The sequence below is a fragment of the Lepisma saccharinum genome, chromosome 8, assembly GCF_977018435.1.
Source record: "Lepisma saccharinum chromosome 8, izLepSacc3.1, whole genome shotgun sequence".
NCBI classification, from domain to species: domain Eukaryota; kingdom Metazoa; phylum Arthropoda; class Insecta; order Zygentoma; family Lepismatidae; genus Lepisma; species Lepisma saccharinum.
Window position 1 is genome coordinate 18085960 of NC_139236.1, and position 13060 is coordinate 18099019.

Sequence of the window (13060 nt, forward strand, 5' to 3'; positions counted from 1 at the left end):
CTATCTTTGCAAAACAATACGCTATTCTCTAGAAGATGGAAGCCAGCTTGGTTCCTGTTTACAGTAGGTACTATATCTTGTTTACATAATACAGTGGAAGTGTAGGTTACAATTGATTCTCGGTGAGGTGAGGTAACTTGCATCCGCCACTGGAATCGACTCGTAGATATTTCCTTTGGGGGGTCACCATGTGAATATAGATGCCACCTTTCAACTCTGTACATGAGGTTCCCTGTTCGACCACGTCACGAAAAGATCTCTATCATAAATCCTGTTCTATTTATTAGTTTGATGCGAAGTTACAGATTTACCCTGCATATAGATATATATTTTACATTATGCTTACTTTTTGACATTCTCTACTTGCCCCGAAATGTTTTTCTCTGCGATCCATTTCCGCTTGGTAGAGGGGGGCGCCAAACCACAATCCTGCCTAGGGCGCCAAAATATCTAGTTACGGAGCTCGTATATACGTGATAATATTCTCGATAATTTATTTTCACCAAGGGGGCCCCAACATTTTACTTGCGGGGGGGAGGGCACAGGAAACTGTTCTACGCCACTGGTCCGTCGTCTTGTATTTAGTGGGCTCAGGGTTCGATGCCTGGTGAAGGAATGTAGTGATTAGGATCTCACCTTAAACTGCATGTTCAATACTGATTAGCGTATGTGTGAATAAAGCGGACCTGAAACAAAAACTCGAAACCACATCCACAATGTGCTCAATTGGGAAATCCTCAGTCTTAGACAAACTGATGAACGTAAATGAACTCCGATCAGCTGCAAATTCATTTGTTTTCATTCCTGCCAACATGCATATATTGAAGCCGTTGGAAGAAAAGCAATGCTTCTGTTGTATGCAGGCCCGTAGCTAGAACTGACCTCTAGGGGTGCCTCACGGGTTATCAGGGAGCTTTGTAAACCAAGCCCATTTTTCAAAAGTTTAATAGTATTAAATGAAGGTAAATTATGTGTGTCGGAGTCATTAAGTTAATTTAAAATATAAAATTTAGAAATATTATACCGTGTCATTCTATAGAATGAAGGGATCTGAACCAGTTAATTGATGGGGTGATGTAAACTACTCATCATTCATCCTCTTGATGAGACCACTCGTCATTGACATGACGAGTTATTGCTTGGCATGCGAAAGGTACAAATTACACAAAAGGAATTAAACTACTGAAAAGACAATGGCAACTCGTTGGATTTTGTGAACCGTTGAACCTGTATCATGGCTGGGTGTAGGATAATTACCTGTCTAACTGAAGTCTCTGAGCTGAATGAAAATAGCGAAGTCGTCTGTAAGCTTCTAACTTGTTGACCAAAGCGTGCTTCCACTATCGACCTCCTGTCTTGCTGACCTCCTCTCTCTACCAACTCAATTCCCAAAAGTCCAGTCACTTCCCAGCTTGTCTCACCTCTATATTCCCTGGCCATCGAGCTCTTCCTCGATGCCGAATCGCCGAATCGTGTTTATTATAATTGCTACCATGCAAACCGCTGACACCAAACCCAGAAGTATTACCTGCTTCCTGAATACTCAGGAGGTTTGCATGGCACAACACAATGCATTGTAAACATGCCTAAGGGCCGTATTCATAGTTAAATCTCAAGACACTGTGTAAGAGATTCTTAGCCAAGACGATCTTGGGAAGGTAATCTCGTCTTGAGACAGTGTCGTTTCATAGTCGTATCTTGAGAAACTCTTGGCTAAGAGCCTCTCTTCCCAAGGAAAGAAACTTTCTCTTCGCCAAGACGACGATCCTGAGATACGATTGCCTGAAGTGATACCAACTTAAAAGAACTGCAAGAGAAATTGTCAAAAGAAACAACAAAACACATTTTGAAATACATTAATAAATTACGTGAAGTTATGAACAGAGTCGTAAAAGTAAATTTATTTCGATAAGTGATGATTTTGTTACAGAAGATGAATTACTTTCCTGGCTTTGTATGTTTTTCTTGGGTTAGCGATAGGGTTGTATGTTGGTAGTAAAACAAAAGAAAATCACGCAGCGGTGTGCAGTCAAGACGTAAATTCACAGCAGGCGCTGTGCTGTAGCTTCATGTTTTGTTGTTCATATACGTTGATGAAAGAGAAACAAGAACAACAAAATAATTATCTACTCACGGATTAAAACTTATAGATACTCGAGTTTGGATTCAAATTAAAAATTAACCAGTAATTAGTCTACATAGAAACGAGTTACATCAAAGCTCAGCGTACTCAATTCTGCATTAATCTATGCTACGCAATTTTTTTGTCTTGAGAAAAAAGTGTCCCCCCCCTTTTTTTTGCGTAAGATCGCTCTCTTTGAAATTCTATAAAAAAGAAATGGGTGGTCCGATTCTAATGAAATTTTATTACGGTGCAACCAGGAAGGTTTTAAACAATTCTTAATTTTCAGATTTTTAAAATTTGTCAAAAAACTATTCTTATCAATTTTTGCGAAACTACTTCTCTTATAGTATTGTAGTCCTACAAATACAATTTTGGTCTTGCTTTGAAGGTCTTTGCATCTGTTTTTCAAATCCATTATCATTGTCAATTCACGTTGCAAAACAGATTTTTAATCAACGGAGTACAGGGTGTCTACCAAAATAACAAATCCAAAATTCTTGATCTTTCTTCCCTTTTTCTTAACCTTATTTAATCGTTCACTACTTAGGCATAGTTGCAAATTTAGATATTTTTATTCAATGAAAAACCCTTACCAGAAGGCCAGTGAAGATGAAAACTGAAGCTGTGCTTGACTTGCTTTAATTATTAATGCATGTAAAAATTAATGCTCCAGATATCATCTTAGATGGGGAATGGCCACATTACGTTTTGTAATATTTTTACAAAACTTTATGCATACAAAAATGTAATTCTTAAGAACCAAAGTAAACAAATTTTAAACACAACTCAATATAATTTAAATTTCCAAATATTCAATATTATTAAATCCCAGGACAGGTATATAACAATTTAACTCGCTACACTGTAAAAAAAAAAAAAAAATAGCAAACATTCTTGACCACAAGCATGATTTCTTGACTATCTTGACTGGTAGACAGCCTGGAGTAAATATGTACATGGAACGTGTCCAACACTGTTAGCACTAAGAGCCTGCAGTTTCTATGGTTCAACGGACATCGCTGCATTGATATGTGCGAGAACCATTTCAATTCAACTTTTTTGGGACACAAATTTGATACATTATATATTAGAAAAATCAATTCATTTGTGAATATATATCCATAAGCATAAGATAAAAAAAAAAAAGTTTTAGTTGAGCAAAATGGGCATTTACAGCTGAAGGCATGCATTTGAGGAATCTTATGAACTTGAAGGTTGCCAACCTTACCACTCTTTCACTGTAGCATCAATCTGTTTGAACATAATTTCCTTACATCAGTCTAATACTGGGATGCTTCTCCATTTTCTACCCAAGTATCAATTTGCAACAAATGAGAAAGGGCTATCTAGTCCAAACTTACCTGCACATTGTCATGTTCTTTTCAGAAAACCATAGAACAGATGTTGTTCACTTTGTTAATATTTACAATTTTTTTCCTGAAATCTACTTGATGTCCTCTTTCCACATACATAAAATAGAAGCAATCATGAAATAAATATCTGATATTCCCCGGACACCTATAACTTCTTCGTTTTGTCAATTTTTGACATTTGTATTTACCTATCTGCTTCGCGGAACATTCTTTAATTCATTCACGTTTTTTTGATCAAAGTAATTGTAATTTTTTTTAATAAAAGTGTTTTTGTAACTGAAGAACGTACGTTTCCGCAAATGGTTTGTGGGGCTATGCGAGAATGGTGTGTGGGGCTACGCATATTTCTTTCGAAATCCATTTTTAACTATTCTAACCTAAACGTGACCCTACCTAACCTAACCTAACCTTACCGGGAATCGTTCATGGGGCTATGTGTCAATGGTTGAATTTCCGCTATGAAACATTCCCACATCACACAAAACACCTTCCAGATGTTAAACAATGCTACAGGAACTTATTACCGTTAAGTAGTTTCTTCTGTAAAAATGAAAAAATCTGTCCGGGGAATATCAGATTAGTACCAAAACTACTTCTATGGATTCGAAATCCCAAGTGGAATACTCATAATGAATTTCCACAATGTGCATATAAATCGTTCATTCCTATTCTCAAGAGTATAAGCGAAATGCAATGACATAATTCGACACAAGTACAAGTAAAATTCATAAACGAAGAAAGCGTAACATCTAGAAGTTGGAATTTCAAATGGGTGGTTATAATACACGTGAACAAGATATGCGGAGCGATTATAGCCTGGAATTTACGCACAAAATGAGTGTATAGCAAAGGACATCAAATATTCAGAATATGTTAAGAGCTAAACTTTTGACAGAAGACAAAATAAATCTACTGTCATTTAATGAATATCTGAGATGTATCAAAGTTTAATGCAAAAGTGTATAACAATACACTGGGTGTGTTTTTTATTCCATCATAAAACAGAAGGTACAAGATTATGGTATTCTCACATATGAGGAAATGCACAAACATTACCAAACTAATTTATCCCACTCCCTAATCACAGCCTCTCTGCCTTTGCTCATTTACGCTGTACCATAGGCTATAGAAACAAAGTGAGAGTCCATGGTCACAATAAAATGTTCCAGCGATCTATGATCAATTGAAGGGCTTGGGTGGAAAACATGGTAAGTGACATTTTGGTATTTTTGAGTTACAAAGTAAAATGTACCATCCTTCAATTTTAGAGTGAAATTGCCATGTCATACAATTTGCATTGGACTCGGTGAAGCCTTCTGAAATTGGTAAACACAACACAAAAACAATTTATCTACAGTATAGCTTCTAATAATATTTTTTCATAATGAACTCGGAAATGACCAAGGTGTCACTTAGCATGTTTTACACACAGAGACCTTCAATTGCTTCCTACGAACATTTCTCTTGCATAAGTTACTCATTATTTTTCAAATCGTGTAAGGAGTATATATTTTTTTACCCAGTCAATTAGAGTAACATTAGCTTGATGGTACACTATCATCAGGCCTTTTCCCATTAATGAATGATATCAAGAGAATTTGATGCACTTACTTACCTCAGTAACTCTCAACTGTACCAGGCTATACTGAATAGTTGAAAGCATATAATTCCTGTTGTAAATAATTTTTGGTGTGATACCACAGATTTTTATGTTACTTTTTTATCGATTGTCTGTGCACGTGTGCACATGGTGCATACATACTCCCTCCCATGGCTTCCAAGAATATCCACATGATACAAATTCATAAAATTGATTGATTGATTTAGTTTACTTTACTTCGCGTTTTGTGCCTCTTGGCTAATTTGCGAAGATGGGGATGAGTGATGAAATTGAAGAATGGACATTCACAAACAACCGAGCCCGAGCGGGATTCGAAACCGGGACCCTTGGCGTCGCAGCGCAATGTGATAACCACTCAGCCACAGGGTCAGGCACAAATTCATAAAAGAACCAAAGGAATTAAGATAGTTAATTTTCCTAGACACATGGACATCACTGAGAAGTTAATTTTACTAGACACATGGACATCACTGAGAAGTTATTTTTACTAGACACACGGACATCACTGAGAAACATTAAACTGTGTAATAAATAAAAATCAAAACTAATTTACAGGTAAAGCACTAATTTATTTTGAGAATAATCTTGTTCACTGGTCATATATAAAGGAAGGTCACATTTCATTATTTTCTTTGACTCTAAAAACAAGGGGAAAGAACATAATCAAGTTAAATGAAATTATGTTGTCCACGTATACAAAATACACATGTTTTTGGTGACATTAAAACCATGTAGTAAAATGCATGGTTTTAAGGAAAATACAGTTTTGCAGGATAACTTTTTGACATTCTTAGTATCAATCAATAGTATCAATGCACACAGCACTTGGATGAATACGAATTTAACGTCGTGGAAAATGCTAAAACAGCGTTCACAATAAATATCAAACGAAGAGATACCCAGGTGGCATCTCATAAAACTAGGATTCCTACCACTATAATTCACTGTCACACACACATGCTGATGCAGAAAATTGTGTGCGAGAGAAAAAGAGAAACATTGAAAACTGAGTGAATAGTCTTTGACAAAGTATAAGCTGACCACATTGTTATATTCATATGAACAGTCTATTCACAAGAAGCTCCTTTGCAGCTCACCATTGTTACGATGCACACGCGTAGGCTCTATTTCTACAGACATGATATCTGAGGTTCCTTGAAAATTTCAACATCGCCACTGTATACGATACCCATATTGTGGAAAACTGCACACGCGATAACAATGTCTCGAACTGTTTCCAAGTCTTCTGAACAAACGTGGAAAACGTCGCTTCCATATCCCAAAGGTACTCTCCACAACATTCCTCTGCTGAGCATGGGCATAGTTGTACCTCTTTCAGGATCAGTTGGTGGGTCTTGGAATGGACTGTAGAGGTATGGTCGAGCTGAGCTGAATATGCCTTGCCATGAAGAATTGCATCTTGTCCTTTGGAATATCGAATTAACATAAATACTTCCTGCCCATCTAGCCACGAAATCAAGAACTCACTTTTTGAACCGCACTACCTGAAAAAATAACAACAAAATATCCTTAAGACTGATCTCACAATTTAAAATAAGAACATGGAAAGTTGTAAAGAAAATTCATTCCACATAAATTAATGCCTAACCACAAATTAACCCAATACACATACCTGATTATTAAAATGTCCATATCTTGTGCATTTTGAAATGCAGAAAATACTCATTTCTGAAGTTAATAACATGAAAATAACTGTGTTTGTAAAAGTTTTTCAGTATTATTCAAATCTAAACAATTGCTACATACCTGCCTAAACTACTTGCATAAGTGCACACGAGCAGGATGGTAAACTTATTCTCATCAGAAAACCTGTTCAGTATTTGCTTATAGGCACATGTAGAATATGATTTATGTAAATGCATGTGTGTACTATGAGAATATCGAAATTACAAAAGCAGAGTTTGGACCTATATTAATTTATGTCAAATAAAAATTATCTGAAGGGATACAGCCTCTTCTGAGTACACCTTTGAAATGGAAAATAGAAGAGAAATATTCATGATTTCACAATTATGCTTGTTCAAATATGTTCATGTTAAATCATATATTTTTGTGTAATCATATATACTGTAGTAATAAAATAAAATCAGCGACTACCTTCATTCACCAGGTGATGAACCAAGCTTTGGGGCTATTTTCACCAGGTCTCGTGATTTGTCACTGTGAAAATTTATTTTTAAGACACAAATATTTTCTTGTATTCTATCTTTTGCACTGCATGTTAGGGAGGGCAGTTTGGTTTTCCATTTGTGTGTTTAAAAATAATCAGAAACTTCTATAGTGCACAGGTTAGGTAGCTAGTTTGATTAACTGTTATTGTCTTGTTTATTTTCCCAAGTTAGTGTGAGTAATTTGACATACATACATTGAAAATGTGTGAAAGATATATCTGGTCTCACCACATTGAGCCAGTAGTTGCCCAAAATAGAAATACTAGGTACCCTTAACAATCTGTACTCCCTCAAAAAAGTAAATGCCTTGCATGGTTTATGTTAAATGTTGAGGTTTTTCACTATTTTTAGCTCGCACAGATGTGTCATTGTGAAATAAAGTACGTCTGTTACCTTACTGTGAAACAGCCTGAGGGCTTCGTGCAAGTGAATATAGCACCCAGCACGACATTCCACAACAGAAGCTAAAATTTTTCGTCGTTAAGTTAGGAGTGTTAGGTGTTCTTTCGCTCTTTTTGTGTGCACATAAACGGTTTTTTACTAATAAAAGGCGGCGAAAGTAACCGTAGATGGAAGGTTTTAACTTACGCCGGTCATACTTTGGAATCAAATACATCCGTTATTTGTGTTTTCCACGAGTTGGAACCAATTTAATATTACGTAAAACATCGAAATCTGTCCATTAAAAAGAAAACAAAACAATTCTCGAGGGAGTACATTAGGTTAACGCCACCGAAATCCTATTGTATTCCATTATTTTGCTACACAACTGAGTAACAAATCGATGCACTACTTCAGAATCAAATAATGTTCATGCAGAAACAATATTATTATAATACAGGATTACACTTTTCTTTATGAATCAATAAACCGAAGAAAGAGAGGCAGTACAACCAATTAACAAGGTTTATGTTTCCTCAAACTAAGATAATTACGTAGAGAGTAGTTCAATTTACGTACCTTATGCAAAACTGAGGCATAAAAACTGGACGAAACAGCTGTTGCAATGAGAAAATCTTCAAAATATCCATCCTCTTCATCATAGTTTCTAACTGCAACGTCCATTTTTATTTTCTCAAGAGAACATTCTGTATCTCAAGAGATCTGTTTCGTTCTCTTGGCGAATACAGGATCTTAAGAGACCGATACGCTGCCAAGAAGTGTCTATGAAACAGCGAATCTTAAGATGGATCTTGAGAGAGAACTATGAAACGCCAAAAGTGTCTCTTGGCACAGACTGTTCTTATCCAAGATGGTGAAGTAAACCGTCTCTTGGCTAGTATCTTGAGATACGTTTATGAAACAGCATGGCGTCTTAAGAGAGGTCTCAAGACGCTTTCCTTTCTTGAGAAACGACTATGAATACGGGCCTAAGAGGCTTGAGACAGCTGAGAAAAACAAGTGAATGCCCTGGTCAACATGAAGCGTTCAGAGAGACTTAATAAAATAAACATACAATCCTAGGGATTGATACGTTCGCCTCGCGTAGGAAAATTTTCTCCTTTGAAAATTTAAAAGTCAAATCGCAAAGCTTGACATGACTCAGGTTCGCCAATTCCATATATTTTCTTAAAAAAACCCAAATATACAAAAAAAAATCCACCACAACTGTCTGTTGTTTGCCGTATCCCGAAGGAAAGAAAATTTTCATTCCCTAAACTTTATAATGAATAATACCCTTAATACTAACAAATTCGTATGTTTATACGATATAAAAAACAATAATATATACTATTATAAGACTAGAAATCACAAAAGTTCGTGTCGTTAAGCGAAAAAACTCTTATGGCCGGTTCGCTCAACGCGCGTTAAATTTTAAAGAAGCGTTAAATCAAGTTAACGCTACATTAGCACATTGAGGCATTTCTCCAACCTTCGTTAAGGCTAACAGACCTCTAATGTCGTCGTTAAATCTAAAGGCACTCTTTTGCTTCATTAAAGTGCTTAACAGCGCGTTGTGTTGTGTCGGAAATAAGATGGCGAAATTGCATATGCCAGCTGTTGTGTTGAAAGGTTATCCCAAACCAATTTGAACACGTTATTTGCATACCATTGCAAAACATACACTAGTTCGATTTCTTTCTACAGCAAAAATAATTTTCCCATTTCGTATTTCATATTATAAATTCGTACTGCAAATCAGAAATCACATGTAAGTTAAATGAGAAATATTGTATCAATGTACTTTTTAAAATTTTGTCAATAATGGCATCGTGATCATCACACATTATTCAAATTTTATTAATTTTGCCTGTCGAGCCAAAAATATATGCTTATAGTTAATTATACGAACTTGATGTTTTTAAAATGCATATTGGGCCTCCACCTTCAATGCACTGTAACCATAAACACAAAATATCGCATGACTTTTTAAAATAATGTAACCTCCTTTGACATATTTCAATTTGTATAAGGTGAAGTTATTCACCAAAATATTCGGTGTCGTCATCCACGTCGTTTTCCAGTGGATCACATAGAAACTGGAGATTCGTGGTTTCTCGTGTTTATGCTTATGTCTGCTTATAACTACCATTCCAATTTTATGTTGTTTTTGAAAATGAAAAATGTCAGAAAACGTAAGAGATAAAATTAAAATGAAGCAACTGTCCTAGAAATAGGCAATACACGTCCTGTACTCTCATTTAATGTAAAATAAATTTGTGACATTACACAATGTAGCCTGCAATCTTTCAAAGTAGTAGGGAATTGTTCTTTCGAACTTTTCAAATTATTATCCACCTACTCCAATTAACATAATGAAAAAAAAATATTTTGCAGTGACGAGAATGCTCGACACAAATGTTTACCATTCTATATTCTGAATCACAAGCGGCTAGGGACAGCTGTAGCAAACTGGAGATGCTAAAAGCACCAAACCTGACCTACCTAACCTAACCAAGTACAGAAATAAAGAAAACCTGCCTAACCTAGTTACTTATTTAGCTCGTAGTTGCACGTAAGTAATGTAGAATAAAACATGTTGTTTAATATAACGTGAGTCTTAATATAATCACAAAATCAAAACAAAATATGATACAGTATATTGAAAATGGGCTGACATATAACGGTGCAAATGGAAATTAAATCGTATTCATAACAAACTGAAAGAGCACTTAAAAATTGAAAAAGATAATGAACCGTTACATGTCCAAGGTACATTTACGAACGACTACCATCTCATCACGTAATATAGCTTACATATGTTGTTTCATTAAGAAAAAAAGCTTGAGGTCCTAAGCAGTTTCAGGTATATAGTTTCGTGCCTGGACATTGTAACATTTTGACATTGTGCAGTGACATAAAACACACTACCATCCATTCGGAAATTATTCCTTGTACATACGTACAAGTGGTAATGATGTTGTCTGAGTGCACTTGTTATATTTTTTACCAGTTATGATAAATTAAATGTAAAATATCATATTAATCAACCGTTCCATGTACAAGGTACATTTTCTGAATGACTACAATTTCATCACGTAATGAATAACCTAACATATTGTAAAGAACTGTACTACACATGTTTTTTTCATTAAGAAAAAAAAAGCTTCAGGTCCTAATCAGTTTAAAGGTGTTGTCGTTTCGTGCATGGAAATTGTAAGAGCATACATATTTGTTTGAAAAACACTGTACCATCCATTCGGAAATTTTTCCTTGTACATACGTACAAGTGGTAATGGTACTGCCTAACAGTGCACTTGTTTTCTTTTGTTTCTTTTACCAGTTATGATAAATCAAATGTAAAATATCATTTTCATCAATCGTTCCATGTACAAGGTACATTTTCTGAATGACTACAATTTCATCACATAATGAATAACCAAACATAATGTAAAGTACCGTACTGCACATGTATGTTTCATTAAGAAAAAAGCTTAATCCTAAGCTTTCTGGTAATGTAGTTTCGTGCATGGACATTGTAAAAGTATACATATTTGTTTGTAAAACACACTACCACGCATTCGGAAATTATTCTTTGCACGGTACGTTCGTACAAGTGGTGAGGATACTGTCTAACAGTCTACTTGTCCTTTTTACCATTTATGATAAATCAAATATAAAATATCGTATTGTATTATATATATTTTTTCTTTGAAAAATATTTGTACGAAACAAAAACACAACCATTCAGAAACGTCCCTTGTACATATGCATGAACGGTAATCATACTGGTAAACATTTTACGTGCCTTCTTTTTTTGTCAGTGATTATTTGGAAACAGCAGATTTCTTGTTTGGTATGCCATATTCACATCAATGGCAATAGAAGAGACTTGCAATATTTACATATTATTTAATTGCCATGGCACAGTAAGTTAAGTTATGCCATGGTGTACATTTCGTGAAATGTTCTCTTTTGTTGAGGAAAACTATTATAGCAAACACACGTTCATTTCCACCTTTACGCCTCTTTTGCAATGCCATTTTATTATAATTAAATTTATCAAACTTCAAACAGATTACCCTAACGTAGAACAGTAGTTTTTATTTATATATTCATGATCTTGTATTGGCAGTCGGTAGGCACTCATTTAAATCTAACTTACGAAATTACAATGTAACTGTTAATCCTAATACATAACAGTTTCGGTGTGCGGACGTAAATACCTAACTAACATTCATTTCTTAAACATATATTTATGTGTTACACATTACTTTATTTATTTCTGTTCCTGGGATTTCATACAAAAAAGCCCAAATCCGCTTACGCACAGTCTACTGTCCACGGTGCAACCAATGAAAACGTTGCATTTCTCGTATCAGAGTATGAGAATAGCAAGGCATCAAAGCAAAACGTCTCTAACATGTCGTTAGTTAACGGGCCTATAAAATCCCTTGAGCGAATATTAAAAGTTTAACAGGCTGCTAAGATTTTAGTGATGCGTTAACTATCAACTCGTTAAGAACGTTTTAAAGATGGTTGAGCGAACCGGGCATTAATGTACCACATTTTGTGCGTACGTACTGTTTATTATGTATAATTGCTCATCCATTTGCTCCTAGTCAAGAGTCTGTGATGCCTCGCCACGCGGTAACGACTCTGTGTGTTCCGCGAAGCCAACCAGTGTTGCCAGGTCTACTGATTTCGCAGGAGATTTCCTGATTTTCAGCACGGTCTACTGATCTTCTGAGAAGTTTCATGAAAATGTGGAAATCTCCTGATTTTTTGCTTCCTTAAATATTTATAATGAACAATTATTTTTAAAAAATGGAAAGTTGATTTAAAATTTACATATTCAGCTGATGGAATGCAAAGACCCATGAATATTCTGCATAGAGAGAGAGAGAGAGGTAGGTGGTGGAGGAGGGTTATACCATAGAATATGGTTATACCAGGCTTGATGACATTGGGAAAGACGCGCGGCTTCTTGAGACCATTGTGCATTCGGAACTCCAACACCGGTGTCCCATGTGGTGCGGTTTTTGTCAAAGGGGAGGTAACTGAAAACTGGTTACAACTAAATACTAATGTTGCCACCCACAATAGGAACAAGTTTTCAGTTTTATGGTAGTGTTTATTGCAACTCGGATAAAAAGGGAGTCCACATAACGAATGCAGCTAAAGGTTATGGTTACAAAAGCTCTTAGTAAGCTGTCGATTGATTGATTTGGTTTATTTTACTTCGCATTTCTGCCACTTTTGGCTAATCGCGGAGACGAGGATGAATGATGATATGATGAAATTCATAAAGAGACAACCGGGCCCATGCCGAGATTCGATCCCGAGACGGCCGGAACCTGGGGTCGAG